Source organism: Bidens hawaiensis, unplaced genomic scaffold (genome assembly GCF_021521415.1).
Source record: "Bidens hawaiensis isolate Kalapana, Puna unplaced genomic scaffold, B.hawaiensis_p1.1 tig00011471_1, whole genome shotgun sequence".
NCBI lineage: Eukaryota > Viridiplantae > Streptophyta > Magnoliopsida > Asterales > Asteraceae > Bidens > Bidens hawaiensis.
Window position 1 is genome coordinate 567,121 of NW_027491896.1, and position 19,548 is coordinate 586,668.

The 19,548-nt window shown below is 37.3% G+C and overlaps 1 pseudogene; it reads left to right on the forward strand.

Annotated features, from left to right (window-relative positions):
* Nucleotides 1–2,123: 2,123 nt before the first annotated feature.
* Nucleotides 2,124–4,058, forward strand: LOC143538113 (U-box domain-containing protein 40 pseudogene; annotated as a pseudogene).
* Nucleotides 4,059–19,548: the final 15,490 nt, after the last annotated feature.

The following is a 19,548-nucleotide window of genomic DNA, read 5'->3' on the forward strand; positions in this document are numbered from 1 at the left end:
GTTTGAGGTAAAGTTTCTATGTTTTCCACTTGTTTTTAAGCGACTAACAAAACCCCTAACTCACTTTTAACGAACATTGATCGGATTAATGGAATTGCAACCAAGGGTTTAGATGGGAAAGATGATGTTTTTTGGGTATTAGAATATAATATATTGTTTTCACATAATAACCAAATAACAAACTAGTCCAGTGGTTAAGTTATCTTTGTATGGTCCAGAGGACCCGGGTTTGAATCCGGGTCATAACATTTTGTTTTCTTTTCTTATATTTTTCTAAACCTATCTTTTAATATTTGTTAACCACATAAAATATATAAAAATTATATAAATCAAATAAAATTATATTAAGTTAAATAAAAATAATTCTAATATATATCTATCATTTTTGTCACCTAAAAACCAATCCTTCAAACTCATTTAAATTATATGTTCCGTTCGTTAGACTTTATAATTCATTAACACTTTCTCTTCAAAATAAAATATATCGTTAAGCACAAATATTTCCGTAACCTTTATAATATTCAAACTTATCATTAATTTTGTAATTTAAATAATATAAAATTAATAAATCGTTCATAATCCGTTAAAATATAATATTATAATATCAACTTCATAAAGAAATAAAATATATATTTAACACTTATAATTCCCGGCGACCCGATCTATTTACTTTTTAAAGTCGTTAGTAATAATTAATTTTGTACTTTTAATTCTAGTTCGTGACGTTCAATTGCTTCGCTTTCATTTACGCACTTTCGGTTTTATTTCAAACTTGTCTTCAACTTCAAGGTGAGTTTCTCACACCCCCTTTTTACTCCTTTATTACTTTTGGGGTAGCATATATATCATATCCAACTTTCAATTTCGTTTATTCATTATTTACAAACTACAATTCTCTACATGAACTTGTGTGTTTACTTGTTACTTGCTACAAATTACTTGCACATGGATTACTTCAATATAGTATGATCATACGCCCTCCCTTTGTGCTCAATACATTTGTTGTTATGAGTGGAAAATGGCCTCATTATCCGAGTACGTTGGTGCACAATCCCAACTAGAAAGGACCTTACTTGCGCTTATCTGAGTATGCTGGTGCACAATCCCAGTTGGAAATGACCTTACTTGTTCATTTACACTTGTTCATGGAATTGTGTGATTTTATGTACGTATATAAAAACTTGTGTGAACTCACCAACTATTCATTTAGTTGACTTTATTTTATATATATGTTACAGGTACAATTATTAGAGGATGAAACGGAGAAGACACTAGAAACTTAGGTTATATTAATAAATGGACAAGTTGTTAATTGTTATTGTATTTTCCTTGGTATTTCTCTTACTTTCAAACTTGTGTACTTGTTGTTAAATCAATTAATGGTATTATTGTCACTTAATAGTGTCACATGTGTTTTAAGCAATCTGTACGTCGCACCCGGGCGTATTCCGCTTTAGCTGGGGTGTTACATCACCCAATCACCCGACCAACGAATAACGATTTTACAACACCGCGAATAACTAATTTACATAATAATAATAATAACAATCTATAATATATATAAACGAAGACCCAAAAATCCTACGTGTCGCGATGTCGTCGCTCCCCTTTTTTTTGGAGTCACCAGATTTGCTTGATTTTTAAATGGAGATTTCTCATGCATTTGACCCGAATTCACGGGTATGGGTCTCATCAAACTCATATATTTCTTAAACGGGTTATAACATCTCATTAAATTAAAAACTAATATCACCAAATATTTGATATAAGAATCCTATAAAGTAGGGATATACTAAAAATTAATATCTGATTTATTTAAAATATATATATATATATACATGTTATTTATAATTAAAAAATCAATTTTATAGTAAAAAAATAAACGAGTCTTATGTCTCATCAAACGCATATAGTTTTTAAACCTGGTTATAACATCTCATTTATTTGTGAAACAATTTATCATCAAAACATAAGTATATTAACTTTTATACAATAAACAATATTAAGATTAAAAAAATATATAAATATTACAGACAAATAATATAAAACAACCTACAGGGATAAAAACTAGTAATAATAATAATAAAAAATTATGATGAAGTAAACTTTGTAGCTTTACGTGTTTATACTACCCATAAATCCCAACCCATAACTTCCTCTTTGATTCTCTTTCCCGATATGTTCTTTTTCTTTCCTCTTCCGATTCCCTTTTCACCATCCATTCCGGTATAGCATTCATTCCAATTCCGATGGGCAGCAGCAAGCACCGCTGGAGATTCAGTCTCCTCCGATCACCCTCCAATCTCCGTAAACAACCCACACCCCCTCCCGAGTTCATCTGCCCCATCTCCGGCGTCCTCATGGCCGACCCCGTAATCGTCTCCTCCGGCCAGACATTCGAACGCAACTGCGTCCTCGCATGCATCTCCCTCTCTTTCAAACCCAAAACCATCCTCACCACCCTCGATTTCACCACCGTTATCCCCAATCTCGCACTCAAGTCCGCCATTATCAGCTGGTGCAAAACCAACTCCTACCTTCCCATCCCACAACCCATCGATCTCCGTTCAGCTTTAACCATCGTACAGTCGTTAATCAAAGATTCTCCACGAATTCAACTCTCCGGTTGCCTGTCGTCCACGTCGGATGACTCCGTTGTCGCCGCCGTGGCCGCGGCGACGACGGCGGTCACCGCAGTCGATTCATTCACTACTCGTCCGTTATATTATTCATCTTCTTCATCTTCTGAAATTGATAACTTAATAGAAGAAGATGAAGAGATTATTAATCAGCTAAAAAGCGGCTTAATTTCCGACCAGGAAAACGCCGTCGTTTCATTAAGGAATATAACCCGAACGAAAACGGATACCCGGATCCGATTTTGTACGCCGAGGTTATTATCTGCGCTTCGGCATTTAATCGTTTCGAGAAACTCTGCCGTACAAGTTAACGCCGTTGCGGCCTTGGTTAACCTATCGTTAGAAAACGCGAATAAAGTCAAGATCGTACGGTCAGGAATCGTTCCGCCGTTGATAGACGTTTTAAGAAGCGGGTTCGTTGAAGCGCAAGACCACGCGGCTGGCGCGTTGTTTAGTTTGGCCTTGGATGACCAGAACAAGACGGCTATCGGAGTACTCGGCGCGCTGACGCCGTTACTCCACGCGCTGCGTTCTGGCTCGGAAAGGACACGTCATGACTCCGCGTTGGCTTTATACCATTTGTCTCTTGTTCAAAGTAACCGGTCAAAGCTGGTCAAACTCGGGTCGGTTCAGTTGTTTTTAAACATGGTCAAGTCGGGTCATATGACGGATCGGGTTATGTTGGTGTTGTGTAATCTGGCTGGGAGTGTGGAGGGCCGGGCCGCAATGTTGGATGGTGGTGCGGTGGAATGTTTGCTAGGGTTATTGAGTCGGGGTGAGTTTGACTCTGAGTCGACTCGGGAGAGTTGCTTGGGGGCTTTATATGGGCTGAGTCAAGGCGGGTTAAGGTTTAAAGGGCTTGCGAAGGAGGCCGGGGCTGAGGAATTGTTAATAAAGGAACAAGAAACGGGACCTGATCGGTGTAAAGAGAAGGCGAACAAGATTTTGGAAGTGATGTTACAGAAATATGAGGAGGAAGAGATGGTCGATTGGGAGGCGTTGCTCAACTCGGACGAGTTGAGTCGGTCAAGATTTGAACTTGTTTATGGTAAAGGCTCGGTTTAATGTGGACTCATGACTGGACCAAAGGTTTTTAGTGGGCAGTTTTTGGGTTTTGTTACTTTTTATGATCTTGTTTGTGTAATTTGATGATATTTGGGTTGTTTTGAACAACCCTTTTGTTTATGTGTGCATATAGAAAACATAGTGGTGTAAATAAAGATTTTGGAGTGGATTCATTTGGGTTGGAACCGATGTAAGTTTATGAATGTTGGTGATGTGTTTAAACATTGGTGGATGTTCATGGATGTTAACATATTTGTGCATTTAGGTTGACAATATTTTTGGTTTATGAAGTTTGTGTCATAAAAGGTATAGTACTCCCTTTGTTTGCAAGATCTACGAAAAATTTGAAGTTTAGAGACGAGTTCTCATACATATTCTTAGGACCGACAAAACATGTCTTATCACGTTTAACAGGTCAGCAGTTGCTGTAGACCCATACAAGGCTTGGTCACTTATGAGTAAGACTCGCTTAATTACTTTATATGTCTATATAAAATTGTATGTTCGTTTATAAAGAAAGATAAATGATAGAGCTTAGCTTTACTAATTTTGATTATTATTTATTTTTGATAGAATTATAAATTTTGTACTTTAAATATATGCGATTTATGGATCAGGTCTTTTAAAAAGTTTATTTGCGGGTGGTGTTCATTATATGACAAAATACATCCGTATTTTTGTCATTTACACTAACTGTCATCCAAAAACTCAGTTAAATCAAAACATGCCAAGCTTAACGGGGTTTTTGTTTAACATATTTTATATAATTTCTTTTTTCTAATAATATATTTAATTTGTTTTTTAGTTATAAATACTTAAATAGTGTTCGTAAAAAGACTTAACTGCCCCCAAATGTCAAGACTTAACATGGGTTTTGGATGACTGTTAGTCAGAAGGACGAATATCAAACAAACATGTCATGTAAATGACACCGGCTGCAAATAAACTTTTTAAATGACTTGATTCATAAAATGCATATGTTTAAAAGATAAAATTTTTAATTCTATCTTTGAAAAAAAAGAAAGTATAATACTAGATATGATCCATTTTAGTAAACATGTTTAGTCATTATCTGTCGAGTTTGTGGGGTTCTTCTCGTGTATCATGGATCTTCGTTTACTATCATCAGTGGTTGCAATTATTAGTTGGCAATTCATCAGGTTAAAGTTTAAACCATATATAAAAATCATCTTAAAAGCTGATTTAACATATTAAATGCTTAACTATAATTTCACTTTAAAAGCAAATACTAACCTTAAAGTTTCTAACAAGTTTAGTAAAGTTAATATATTATCATTGATTATATTTTTGATATTTTAACGTATTCGGTTTTGAGGTAGATAAAACAATTAGCGGGTTTCGGTTAACGGAATGGGTGCCAAACAATACTGTGTCTGTTGTTTAACTGCTAAAATTTTTACAGTAATTTCTATATACGTCGAATATCAGCATGTTATCCGGTCAAATATTACAAGTTTCCATATGTTTTAGACTATTTTGTTGAAGGTTATGCATTACGAGTTTAGTAGCTAAATTTTAGTGGTAAGAGGCAAACAAAAATTGTTTGTTTGGCCGTTACAAAAGTAGCTAATCTTTAACTTAACTTTTTTTTTTTTTTAGTTTCAGTTTCTAAATCTCAGAATCTTAGATAAACAAACCCAAACAATTTTTCTCTGTGCATTTGGTGGGTCATGCAAGCCCATTGAGAGATCCATTAAGCTGATTTGAGTGTGTGGTGAAATAATCTACAACTTATGAGTTTTCTTTAGAAACAAAGAAATAAAAAGTTTGCTTTAGGTGGATTGAAAATTTGCCACTTTAGTTCAGTTTTTTTTTCTGACAAACGTTGCTGTTTCTATATTATTATTTAATCCATTTGACGAACACCGATAAACTATTAACGTTTTAAATATATTATAAAACCACGATTATATGAAGAATATGAACCACAATATTAAAAGAAGAATATATTCAACCCACTTTTTCTATTACAATAAGACATATATATACAAAAACTAAAAGCTAATTATAGAAATACATTTAATTACAAATATATGCAAGACATAACTTATGGAGATAATTTTTTCATCTTTGACTAGCCATGATTCTTGAGATTGTATTGATTACTATTCTTGATATAAACTTTATGTTAAATTTTTTAGAGATGATTAAAATGTCTTTGATATTAGAATATGCGTATAGAACTACATCGTGAACCAAAGAAACATCCGGTATCGTATGGTAGTAGCTTCAGAAACAGGAATCCAAGTCTTAATAGTTTGGCATGTATCTGATAACATAGCACTAAATCCACAATATGGTGTGGTCTCGTCAGCAGAAAAATCTGAAGAAAAGCGCGGGTGACCGAGTAAGTGTTACCAACAACGTGCCGAGACCTAAGCATCGTTGCTTTCCCAGGTGTCTTACGCAACTGAATTAAGTGTTAGTGGAGTGAGGAAGAACAAGTTCAAAAAGATGAAGAACAAGTATGAAGGTGAAGAGCAACAACAGTGATGATAATGGTAGCTCTTATACCATGAAACATATATGAAAGGTAACCAATATTGAAATATGATGATAGCAAAGCCAGGCTTTCATAGTAGGGATGAGATCGGTACCAAAGTGTTTACAAAGAGTTAAGAAACACTAGTGTTACTAGATTGTTTCCATTGGGAAAATTAAAATTACTAGGTGAAGGATACTACCTACAAATTTATGCACATCTAAACCGACGCATTATACTCCCCTTTGTAGGAGAAAGTGAAAAAATTAGAACTAAAACATATATGAAACCAAGAAGATCATGAAGACACTAATACAAACCTTGGATTAATAACATCCATAGACAGCACGCACTGGGACTTCTAATGATGAAATCTATAACAAAAATAAAGAAATAATGCAAGAGAAGACAAACTGTTGATAATTTTAGTGTTATCAGCGTGTATTTTAGTATATTGGCAAGAATATAAAGAAATACTGCAAGAGAAGACACTTGCCTCCTTCAAACATACAATTGGCAAAATCTGGAACAACATAGTTACTTTTTGTGTACATGTGTAAGTGAGTTGTAAGTTGCAACAAAACCCATAGTTGCGAACCGAGATTCATTTTGAAGTGTAGGACAGTAAGAACTCATGAAATTGATGGGCTCTAATTAGACTTGTTTTGGACTGAAACTATTTCGGTCAAAAATTAACAATTTAACTTTTGATCAAATTAGTGCGTGAGGCAAGGTGCTTAATGGTAAAAAGATTGAACACGAGGATATGATTACGAGGGAAAAAACCCTTGATTATGATAATATTCGTTTCGGTCAAGAGTTTACAACGTAATCTTTAATCGAATCTCTGACTTGAACAAAGGCTTCAGCCTCGATCCACTTCGAAAAATAATCTGTCATAGCCAACATAAAAACTTTTCCTCCTGGAGCTCTTGGTAATTTCCCCACGATATCCATTCCCCACTTCATAAAAGGCCAAGGAGATATAATAGGATATAATGGTTCTGCTGGCTGGTGTAAAATGTTGCTATGTCTCTGGCATGCATCACATTTCTGAGAATAATTCATAGTGTCCCTCTTCATCGTTGGCCAGAAATACCCCATCCTCAGGATTTTGGAGAATAGTGCTCTGCCCCCCAGTGTGGTTTCCACAATCCCCATCATGGATATCTTGAAGAACTTCTTGAGCTTCTGCCTTCTCCAAGCACCTAAGATATGGTCCTGCAAGAGATTTTCTGTATAATATATCATTCATTATAGTATATGGGATTACCTTTGTGCGAAAAGCTCTTGAGTTTTCATCCTTGGGGATAACTCCATCCTGATATATTTCCTGATTGGGATAATCCAAGAATCTTCATTATCCTCAGGATTCTTGATTCCCACATCTTCGTCATCTTTTGATATTTCATTGACACCTTGCTCTTCTATTGCTGGGCTCAGGATGTGTACGATAGGGATCTTGACACCTTTTGGTATCCTGAAGGATGAAGCTAAATATGTCAGGGCGTCTGCTTCAACATTCTCTTCCCTAGGTACCTGCGAAATATCAAATATTTCGAAACACTTTGCTATTTTTTTGACTAGCTCTAGATATTTCATTAGTCTTTCTCCTCTAACAGTATATGAACCATTAAAATGATTAGTTAATAATAATGAATCAACATGTACTTGAATAAACCTGATTTTCATGTCGATTGCTAGTTGTAATCCCACTATCAAAGCTTCATATTCTGCCTCATTATTTGTGACTTGAAATCCGCAGGATATGGATTGAGGTATAATGTTCCCCTGTGGCGATTTCAGCAGAATCCCGAGACAGTTCCGTCTATCACTTTTTTGTGAAAGACCTGAGTGGGCCGTTCTGCCATCAGTACCTCCATATTGCGTTGTGCTGAGTAGAATTTGACAATGGGTTTGAGTCAGTGATTGGAAAACTTCCTTTTCTAGATCTTGATTCACGTAGAAATTCCGCAATTCTAGTCCTAGTTAACCCGGCGAGATTCGAATTCCCCCTGGCAGCATAGAATTACAACAGCCCTGCCAAAACCCCTGTGAAGAAGGAAGCTTATCCCCGCCCCGACTGTCAGCTGCTGGCTCTCTCCATCTCTCCTAAACTTCCCCCGGGTTTCGGCCCGAGCTGTATTAGGCAGAAACTCGTCCCACCTACGGTTCGGGGGCTGAGACCTGTTCCTCTAACATTTGAAGCACCATCAGTGTATAGAGTCCACTTATCTTTTGTTTCTTCAAGTTGTTGGACTTCAAAGTCTGCCTTTTCTTTAAGCTCACTGGTGAAATCAGCCACAAAATCTGCTAATGCCTAGGATTTGATAGCAGTCCTAGGTTCATACGTTATATCATATGCAATTAGCTTTACTGCCCATTTTGCCATTCTACCTGACATTTCTGGTTTTCTCAAAACTGACTTAATAGGATAGTTAGTTTTAACACATATAGGGTGAGTTTCAAAATAATGTCTAAGTTTAGTAGATGCCATAATAAGGGCTAAAATTAATTTCTCAAGATAAGAATACCTGGTTTCAGCATCCAAAAGACTTTTACTTACATAATATATGGGGTGTTGCTGACCTTCGAGATCCTTAGCCAAAACTGCACTTATAGCATTATTTGATACAACAAGATATAGAGATAGAGATTCACCGGGTTTTACCAGTAGAGGAGCAGAAGAAAGATAAGCTTTTAAGGATGCTAAAGCTTCCTCGTGCTTACTGGTCCACATGAACCTTTTGTTTTTCTTCAGGATATCATAAAAGTCTTTGTATTTTTCTGAGGATTTGGATATGAACCTGTTGAGCGCTGCTATCCTGCCGGTCAGCCTTTGAACATCCTTGACTGATTCTGGGGATTTCGGATTGCTTGTATCTGTTCTAGACTCGCCTCTATCCCTCTTTTGGTGACCATGTATCCCAAGAATTTGCCAGCCTTCACTCCGAAATGGCATTTCGAAAGATTCAGCTTCATGTTGTATTTGTCGAGGATATCAAATGCTGTCTTGAGATCTTGAAGGTGATCTTCAGCTTTCTTGGGCTTCACCACCATATCATCAATATAGACCTCCATTGTGTCCCCCAGTTGCTCTTTGAACATCATGTTAACTAACCTTTGATAGGTTGCACCTGCATTTCTAAGTCCAAAGGGCATAGCAATATAACAATAAATACCTGTGGGAGTCATGAAGGCCGTATCTTCTTGATCTGAGGGTTCCATCTGGATTTGCTGAAATCCTGAGGATGCGTCCATAAATGTCAGCATCTCGTGACCAGCTGTAGCATCCACCATTGAATCGATGTGTGGTAGAGGGAATGGATCTTTAGGACAAGCCTTATTCAAGTCTGTGAAATCTATGCAAACTCTCCATTTGCCATTCTTTTTCTGTACAACCACCACATTTGCTAACCATCGGGGATATTGGACTTCCCTAATCATTTTTGCCTTCAAGAGTCTTTCTACTTCCTCTTGAATGATTATGTTTCTTTCAGGTGAAAACTTTCTTCTCTTTTGATGGATTGGCCTGAAAGAGTTATCAATTCCAAGTTTATGTGTTATAATATCTTTGGAAATACCTGTCATATCTTCATGTTTCCATGCAAATGTTGATAGCCTTGACTTGAGGAAATCGAGCAATTTTGACTCAATATCCTCAGGAATGCTAGTTCCTATCAGCACTTTGACTTCAGGATCCTCGGGATAAAGAGGTACTTCTTTAATTTCTTTTTCCCTGGCCTCCATTACACCTCGTGCTGGCTTCTGTAATTGCTATGCCTGCCGGGGTTTGGAAGTACACTTCATGGAAGAGGTGTAGCAATTCTTGGCGTCTTGTTGGTCACTGATGATTTTGATAACTCCCCACGGACTTGGGAGTTTTACACATTGGTGATAAGTAGATGGGACTTCTTTCATCTCGTGTATCTAGGGCCTGCCTAATATAATATTGCAACAAGATAAACAGTCAATAACACAAAATTTTTGCATTTTATTTACCTCTTCGACATATATTGGGAGCTTAATCTCCCCAATAGTGTTTTTAGTTTCTCCATTGAATCCAACCACTGATGAGCTGGGGACGATCTCATCCTCAGGAATATTCATCTTTTTCAGCACGTCTAATTGAATAATGTTGACAGAGCTTCCGCCATCTATGAGGATCCTGCGAACATAATGGTTAGCCACATATAAAGTTATTACCAAACTATCATGATGAGGATCTTGAACATCGACTCTATCGCTTTCATCGAAGGATATAATCCTCTCTTTAGTGAGAATAGATGTCTTTATTGGCCTGTCAGCCACTTCTAACTTTCTTTGGTCAACATTCTCTTTGCAGCAGAATAAGAGATTCCACAGATGTCGGATCCTCCGGATATGAACATGATTGTTCTTGCATCCGCTGGTGGAGGAGTCGGCTTTTCAGGAATTTTCTTGGGATCCTGCTCTCTTCCCTTCATCTTGCCAAGTAACTCTTTCAGGTGGCCCTTGCTGAGAAGATAGCTGATCTCCCTTCTGAGTGCAATGCAATCATCAGTCAAGTGCCCAAAGTCTTCGTGGAAGGCACACCATTTTGATTTGTATTTCCATGCTCCTGGTCTCTCCACTTTCTTTGGCCACCTGGCTTTCTCACCTAAATCCTGCATGGCACACATTAATCCACCAATATCAACAGAAAAACAATATTCAGAGATTTTAGGATATTCTTCATCATTTTCCTCATCTACTGCATTAATCTTGGGGTTATCAGGCTTGTATTAAGGCTTTGCTCTATATGATTTTCCCGGGGATTCGAATTTCCTGTTCGTCTGATCATATTTCGGGATATCGAACTTAGAGTTTTTCTTGTCGTCTTCTAGCCTGATAAACCTCAGAGCTCTGCTTCTTGCTTCGTCTAATGACTTGCATGGAGTCATAACGAGATCATCATAGAAAGAGGAGCCTTTTTCTAACCCCAACTTGAGAGCTTCCACTGCTGAAGCTGGGTTTAGGTTCGGAATTTCCAGCGACTCCTTACTAAACCTGGTAATAAAATCTCTCAAGGATTCCCCAGGATTCTGGGTAACTCTATAAAGATCACCTGTCATTTTTTCAAAAGTTCTACTGCAAGAAAACTAGTTATTAAACATGTTAACTAAATGAGAAAAAGATTTGATAGTGTTAGGAGGAATACTCAGTAGCCATTTCATGGCTGCTCCGGTTAAGGTAGACCCAAACCCTTTGCAAAGACATGCTTCTTTGATTTCCATAGGGACTGGATTGATCTCCATACGTTCTCTATATTGTGCGACGTGTTCCTTAGGATCCGTTGAGCCATCATACAGTTTCATATTTGGGGTTTGAAACCGTTTTGGGATCTGTACGTCGCTAATAGATGGCACGAACCGGGATATCCTGTGACTATCAGTGGGAACTTCAGCTATGGGACGGATTACACCGTGGACATTCGATATCATGTCCTTAAGTTTTTGTAATTCTCGGGCTAAACTCGAACTTATGCCTGCATCCTGCAAAAATCCTTGATTAGGATTAAATGAAATCGTGTTGAAAGAGTTACACTGATTAACATTCTGAGGAGCGGTATGGGCGTTGTAGCTCGTATTCCTAAACATAGTATTTCTAGGGTTGGTAAGAGGAGCAGTTGGAGTATTGGCCTGCATCGGGATAAAGTCTCCCTGATGCACATCAGAGGATCCTGAGGGATGCTGAGCTTGAGCTAATCCTGAAGATACCGCCTGTTGATATGGACCAGACTGATGGAACAATCTTGAGGATCCGGACTGTTGAAACAATCCTGAGGATCCAGACTGCTGGAACAATCATGAGGATCTAGACTGTTGGAACAATCTTGAGGATCCAGACTGTTGGAATAATCCGGAGGGTCCTCCCGGTTGCGACAATCCTGAGGATCCTGCATGTTGATTAGGCCCAACGGATGACGCATACGGGTATCCTTGAGATCCAGGTAAGTGCAATCCTGCAGACCCCAAATGTTGCAAAGATGGGGGTCCAGGGTTGTACGCCGTGGTCAGCTCTGGATGCACCAATCCTGAGGATCCCGGAGGAGTGAAATCCAGAGATCTCGGGATTAGTGGTGTGAATTCTTCCGTCGGCTTTTTGGCTTTCTTGAAATCTTCCAGTTCCCTCACGAGCATCTGGTTGGTTTTGTTCTGGTGATCCATCTTTTCCTGTAGCCGCCTGTACAGAGACAAAAGGTCGTTTTTCGACACCACGACGGGATCCTGGGGAGATGGCCTCGAACCTGAGAAGACGGGAGTAGCAGGTTTCTTTTGAGCATTGTCAGGCTTCTTCGGGATACCACCAGCAGGAGGGAGAGGCATAGGCGGCCTCGCTGAGGATTCCGAGGCTGCGGCAGAAGATGAAACAATCTTGGGTTGTAAAGACATGTTGTGGATATTGAGAGTAAAGTTTAATTTGAGAGTGAATAATGATCAAAGCACCGTTTGCCCCACGGTGAGCGCCAAATTGTTTCGGTCAAATATAACAATTTAACTTTTGATCAAATTAGTGCGTGAGGCGAGGTGCTTAATGGTAAAAAGATTGAACACGAGGATATGATTACGAGAGAAAAAACCCTTGATTATGATAATCTTCGTTTCGGTCAAGAGTTTACAACGTAATCTTTAATCGAATCTCTTCAGTTAAAGATTATGAACTTAACTTTTGGTCGAATTACGCTTGATTATTATGATCTCCGGCACAAAAAACCCCCGGACGGTGAAAACTATCACCGTCGGTATTATTAATAATGAAATTGGTGATTACACAGGTTGGAGCTGATTAGTAATCGTGAACTATGTGATACAATGAGTACTAGCAGCTGAATAAGTGAGTTGTGTGTGACCTATCGATACTATCAGCTCGAATTTATAATAAGAAGATTACAACTGTTATTCCGATTATTCCGGAAACCCTAGACTAAGTCTTTAACAAGCCGTTGCTGCCCCACGTTGTTTGTTGACGAAGTTCAAGCAGTATTCCGTTGCAATCCATGTTCTTATAAACATATTTAACACGTGCTCTTATCTGCAAAACAATTAGATAATATAGGACAATTGAATTAGTCAACGTACCTTCCTCAGAATAACAGCTTAAGTCAACATCCTCAAGTTACGCTCAATTCCGAGGATAATAATCCGCAACCAACAGAAACTAATTTGGTTCATAAAGTCCAATGATTTTGTAAAAATTCATTGCTAACTTGTAACTTGATGAAACCACCGTCTACACTTCAAGTCTTCAACACATTCCACATATATCCTTATGTTTCAAACATTTCACATTTTAAACACAAATGCATCAGTTACATATGTTATGTCTCCTGTCTTCATGCGTACAGTTTAAACCTTGTTACCAACTACCATCCACTACCAACAAATACACCAAACATAACATTAAAGTTTCTTTTTATTAGCTTAACATATTCATACTATAATATTGAACAACTTTGAAGAAGAAAACTTTCCTTAATTAAGCTTAGAAACGCCTGAAACGGTCAAATTACGCATATATATGAGCCATTCGGGCTTGCAATAACCATCTAAGACCCAACCCATCTTCGTTGGCCTCACATTTTAGAAAAACCCAGCCGCAAGCACCTTAGAACTGGCCTTACCTCAACCCCCACCCCCACCCCCCAAACACAAACCCTAACAACCTTTGCAAGTATTACGATGTTTAAACCCATTTTACACATCCTCAAAACAACTATAAATAACCATTATCTTTATCTTTTCTTCATCGTTAACCATTAACATATGGCTAACAATATCAAAGATACAGTTGCACATGGCAGCTATACCCTCGCATCCTGTGAATACTTCAAGCGTCCTTTGGCAAGAGCAGCTCTGCCACCACTTTAACGACAAGTTGGCTAACTTAACACATGTAACCATACCTACAATTAATTTTTCTTAACCCGAAATGGCTTAAAAATCTTGCTAAGGCGCACATAAGTGCAACCCTAGTCTTAACAGTTTTCTGACCTAACTTTGTTTCCTTCATAACTTAATCATAATAAATCCAAATGAGTTAAATCTTGATTCTATGACGTAATTCATCATTAGAAAAGTCCAACGATATAAAAAAAGCCTTCGTTTGGACCCTCAAAAATCATTTCAAAAAATGTGCACAATTACGTACACTTATAAAAGTTAGGCGTTTTTATATGTATATGGGGTTCAAATAATAAAAATTTAATGAAATTTGTTCTATACATAACAAATTGGTAAACTGAAAGTTTCATAACTTTTTATCGACGTTTAATGTTTAAATGAGCCCGAAGGTCCGGATTATAATCTATCAAAATCAGAAAGTAACAATATCAACATCTTTTGCATCCAAACTTTGACCTATTACATCTCTTTAAACCCCAACATTCTTGTAACCATGTCTGACCCTGAAATGACTATCTTTTATCCTTTAGGGCGCCACCATTGTTAGAAATAAGAGTAGAAAAAGAAGATTGTAAAAGAACAGAGACTGGATTATTTAGTAGATTAACAATTCGACCCTAATTTCCAGGTTTACATGAATATTAATCTTGGGATAATCTACTAAAACAACTATGATTGAAGGCAATCAATCAGAGTCCCAAAATCTGAAAACTGTATATTATTTGTGTTATGAGAGAGTGCCAATATATAACCAAAACCATAACTGCAAAATTGCCGTTAGCAAACGGTTTTCTTTGTTTTTGATAACTACCAGAAGTAGTTATCCTTATCCAAATAATTATGGATTTCAACAAAACTATTAAATTAACATATCTATATTACATTAAATCAAAATCATATATATTAATTGAAATCAATATATTATAGAACGTTTAATATGTTAGTGATAGAATTTAAATTAGTCTTACATACAAGTGTGCACTCCGCACAAACCCGCTTGCATCAGATCATAATTTAAATTCTCATTGGCACTCGTGTTTATTCCAGTTACATAAAATAGCAAGTGACACTAAAATCACTAACAATCCTCCCTCATTTTAGCGTAACCCTTGAATTTACATAATAAAACAAACAAATTAAAACTTGTACTTAAATGAATATGTCGAATCGATTGAATATTCATATTAGTACTTTCAAATATTCAAGAATCGGGGTGTCCTAAGGATTGAACCCGTCAACCTATTTGAATACCTAAAGATAAAATACATACAAATTTCCATACTTAGAAGATATATAAAACTTGACACAATTATGAAGCCAGGTGTCCAAATATTCTCATGATTGTATAAAGGCCAAGTCCACAACCTTTTGAAGTACGGCTACACTTCACAATCACATAGGTAATTCCTTTATATCATGTACCTGCAATACATTTTTTCAAAGGAATTATTAAGAAGTTAACCTTCATCCTTACCAACCGCAGCACCAAACACATACCTGGGATGATTTAAATGTGTTTCAATCTATAAGTGTGAGATTTCCTCATTGAATTCAGCTTCTAATAATATACCAGAAGGGAATTGGGTGTCTCATTATCATAGAATTAGATGGACTTTAACCCCTCCCAATGGCGGACTTGTGCACTAAGTCTCTAGCCAAACCTTTTGTCAAATGATCTGCCAAATTTTGACGTGTTCTAATGAACTCTATTGATATAACACCATACATGATTAATTCTCTAATCATACTATGTTTTACACCTAAGTGCCTTGATTTTCCATTATATACTTGACTATATGCCTTGGCTAAAGTAGCAACACTATCACAACGTATAGAAATAGGCTCAATAGGTTTAGACCATAATGGAATTTCATAAACTAAATTTCTTAACCATTCAACTTCTTTTCCAGCAGCCGCTAAAGCATAAAATCTGATTCCATGGTTGAACTAGTATTGCAAGTTTGTTTTTTAGATGCCCATGAAATAACACCCCCTCCAAGCAAGAACACCCAAACTGTTGTGGATGAATGATCCTCAGCATTGGATATCCAACTTGCATCTGAATATCCTTCTAAAACCGAAGGAAATCCCAAGTAGCTCAAACCATAATTTATTGCTCCTTTAAGATACTTAAATACTCTTTGAATTACTTTCCAATGTTGAGCACTAGGATTACTAGTATATCTACTAAATTTTCCTACCACATAAGCTATATCAGGCCTTGTACTTGTCATAGCATACATAAAGCATCCAATAGCTTTAGAATATTCTAATTGTGAAACTGGTTTCCCCGTGTTTGGCATCAATTTCAAACTTGGATCTATAGGCGTATTTACGGGCGTGCAATCACTAAAATTAAATTTATTGAGAATTTTATTAATATAACGTGATTGAGTCATAACAAGTCCTTTGCTAACCCGTTTGATTCTTATGCCAAGAATAACATCCGCCTCCCCCATATCCTTCATGGAAAATTTAGATAACAACAACTTCTTTGTTTCATCTTATGATTTTGGTTGGTACCAAATATCAACATATCATCTACGTATAAGAAAATGATTACACCAGCTCCAGTAGCATCAAATCTACTATAAACATACTTGTCACATTGATTTAGTATAAACCCATTTGATAAAATAACTTCATCAAATTTTTGATGCCACTGTTTTGGAGCTTGTTATAGCTCATATAGTGATTTGATAAGCTTACATACTTTGTTCTCATAACCGGGCGTAACAAATCCCTCGGGCTGTTTCATGTAAACTTCCTCATCAAGATCGCCATTTAAACACACTGTTTTAACATCCATTTGATGGATAATTAAATTGTGACTAGAATCTAAAGCAATTAATAATCTAATGGTTGATATTCTAGCTACTGGTGCATAAGTATCAATATTATCTATTCCAGGTTTTTGTCTAAATCCTTGAATAACCAAACAAGCTTTGAATTTATCAATTCTTCCATCAACTTTCATTTTCTTTTTAAAAATCCATTTGCTACCAAGTGGTTTACAACCTGGAGGCAAATCTGTTAATACCCAAGTATTATTTTCATGAATAGATGAAATTTCATCATCTATGTTTTGGTCCAAAAATAGTTAAGGATAAAATAACCAAATTCGTAAGGTGAGGTTTAGTGATAGGATGATAATAGTGATTATGAAATGATTGCAAACACAAACACAAGGATTTGTTACGTGGAAAAGCCCTTGATCTTGTTCGGATCGCCGGCACAAAAACCCTGGGTGATGACAATTGTCGATCACCACTTTGTTAATCTCAAAAATGGGTGTTACAAGGTGTTGAGAATATGATCACTAATACAATGAAATCTATCTGTGTGTGTTGCAAGAGAGAGATCTCTATATTGCTTAACAAACGTGTTATGTGTCTCTAACTAACTGACCATATCTCTTATTACATACAAAAATAGAAATAACAAATGCTCCTACTTTTACGCCACTCTTCCACTAGCTACTCTCATTCCCTTTGACCACGTGCGGAAGGAGCCTAGTAGCGAGATATCAGGTAGACTTGGTCATAGAGCCGTTATACCTATTGATCACAACACCATTTATATACAATTGTTAGTAAACAAATAATACCAAGGATCCTCGATCCCTCGCAACCTGGAACATATCTCAAGGATAACTGATCCACAAGTCACTTAAGGATAGAGTATCCTCAGCATAAATTCTATGCCCTAACAATTGCCCCCAAAATGACGGGTGTTTATGTGTAACAGCTGTCATTTTGAATTTTGAATCCCCTACAAAAGATAATTTGATTGGACCTGTGTCAGACGTAATAAACCCTTATTATTTTTAGCCGCCTATATATGTAACGGTTATACACTTTATATCCACATATCTCCGCAGCCAAACATGTATCCTCTTTTCTTCTCCTTTCATTTTCTTTTTCGTAATAATATCAACCGTTTCTATTTCTTCTTTATCATCATCATCATCATCGTCATCATCATCATCATCATCATCATCATCATCATCTTCTTCTTCTTCGGCCAACCGGACCCCAATTAACTTTAGTCACAGGGTATTCTAGAGAACCCGTCCTTTGAGATCTGTAAGTTTACAGATCCAGAGATTGACGACCTCCGACCACATTTTCCGACCAATACCGTTTTCCGACCCTTCGACTCCACCGTTCACAGCGATTGCATGTCCAAAGCCTGGGTTTGCTTTCCAGTCCAACTGTTCTTAATAGGCTATCATTACCCTTTTCCCATCTTTACTCAAAGTTTTTTCACTTTGACTGGAATTAGTTATATCCAAGCCATGCCCGTGTTATGGAGAGTACTTCATGCTGTTGAAAGGATAATCAATGAAGAAAACATCGAGTTCTTCCTACCAGAGTTATCCTACCTGTACACCTTGGTGACTCACGGATCCCACCGCTTTGTGTCTAATTCAAAACCCCATCAACCGATCCCCATTTCAAAGGTTACCTAGAATGGTTCATCATGGAAAAACCAATTTTTCTTCATAAAAAGGGACTCAATACCGGGTGGATCCAATTTACCCAAAAGATGGATAATGAAGGGTAGGATCCAGGATCCTTAGGTAACACTAATAGGATACTTGATTCTTGCATTAACACTTTATTTTTCTTGTATAGTTGACAACTTTGCCGTGCTACCGGAACTTCCTAGAGTCAAAGAGAAGGTCAAGAAATTCCTGGCACTGGATTCTGAAATCAGAACCTTTCAAGCAAAGTTTGTGGAAGCTTTTCAAGAATAAAACTCGGAATCAAACATGTCAAGTAAGTATCTTTATAACCAAAATTAATATAAATTAAAATGAAAAATTATCTGTGAATCGTTGTTTGTAGGTGCCCAGAAGTCCGGCAAATCCGCATCCAAGTTCTCACTCGAAGACATTGACTGCATGTTCATGAAGAAAGAGACTCCTAAGTCCACCCCAATGCATGAGCCATGCCCAGTCACGAACCGAGCCAAGTCTGGAGCCAAAAAAAAGAAGAGCCCCGAGCCTGAGAACCCTTTGGACGCCGAGAAGTAGCTTCTCGAGAAGCTCATTGCGGTAAGGATCCTCGATCTTGATGATGTTTATTTATGAATCATGCATTTTTCTAATTTTGAACCACTTTGTTGTACAAGCCGTAAACTCTTCCCAGGAGCATCATGAGAAATTCGTGAACCATCTGGGGGAAAGCCTTACTGGAATGGGAACTACGGCTACTGCGAAGGAAAAGTCTCTAGCCAAGTTCACCAAGGAGAAAAAAACGCTTGGAGGATCTGCTATCCACCACTGAAGCCCAACATCAACAAGAAGTGAAGAAAACTATCGAGGAGGCTAAAATGTGGGCAGCAAGGTCAGTGTTGCAAGCCAGGATCAAGATGGTTACGGAAGCCAGTGATCTTGCTTTCGAAAGGTCATCTT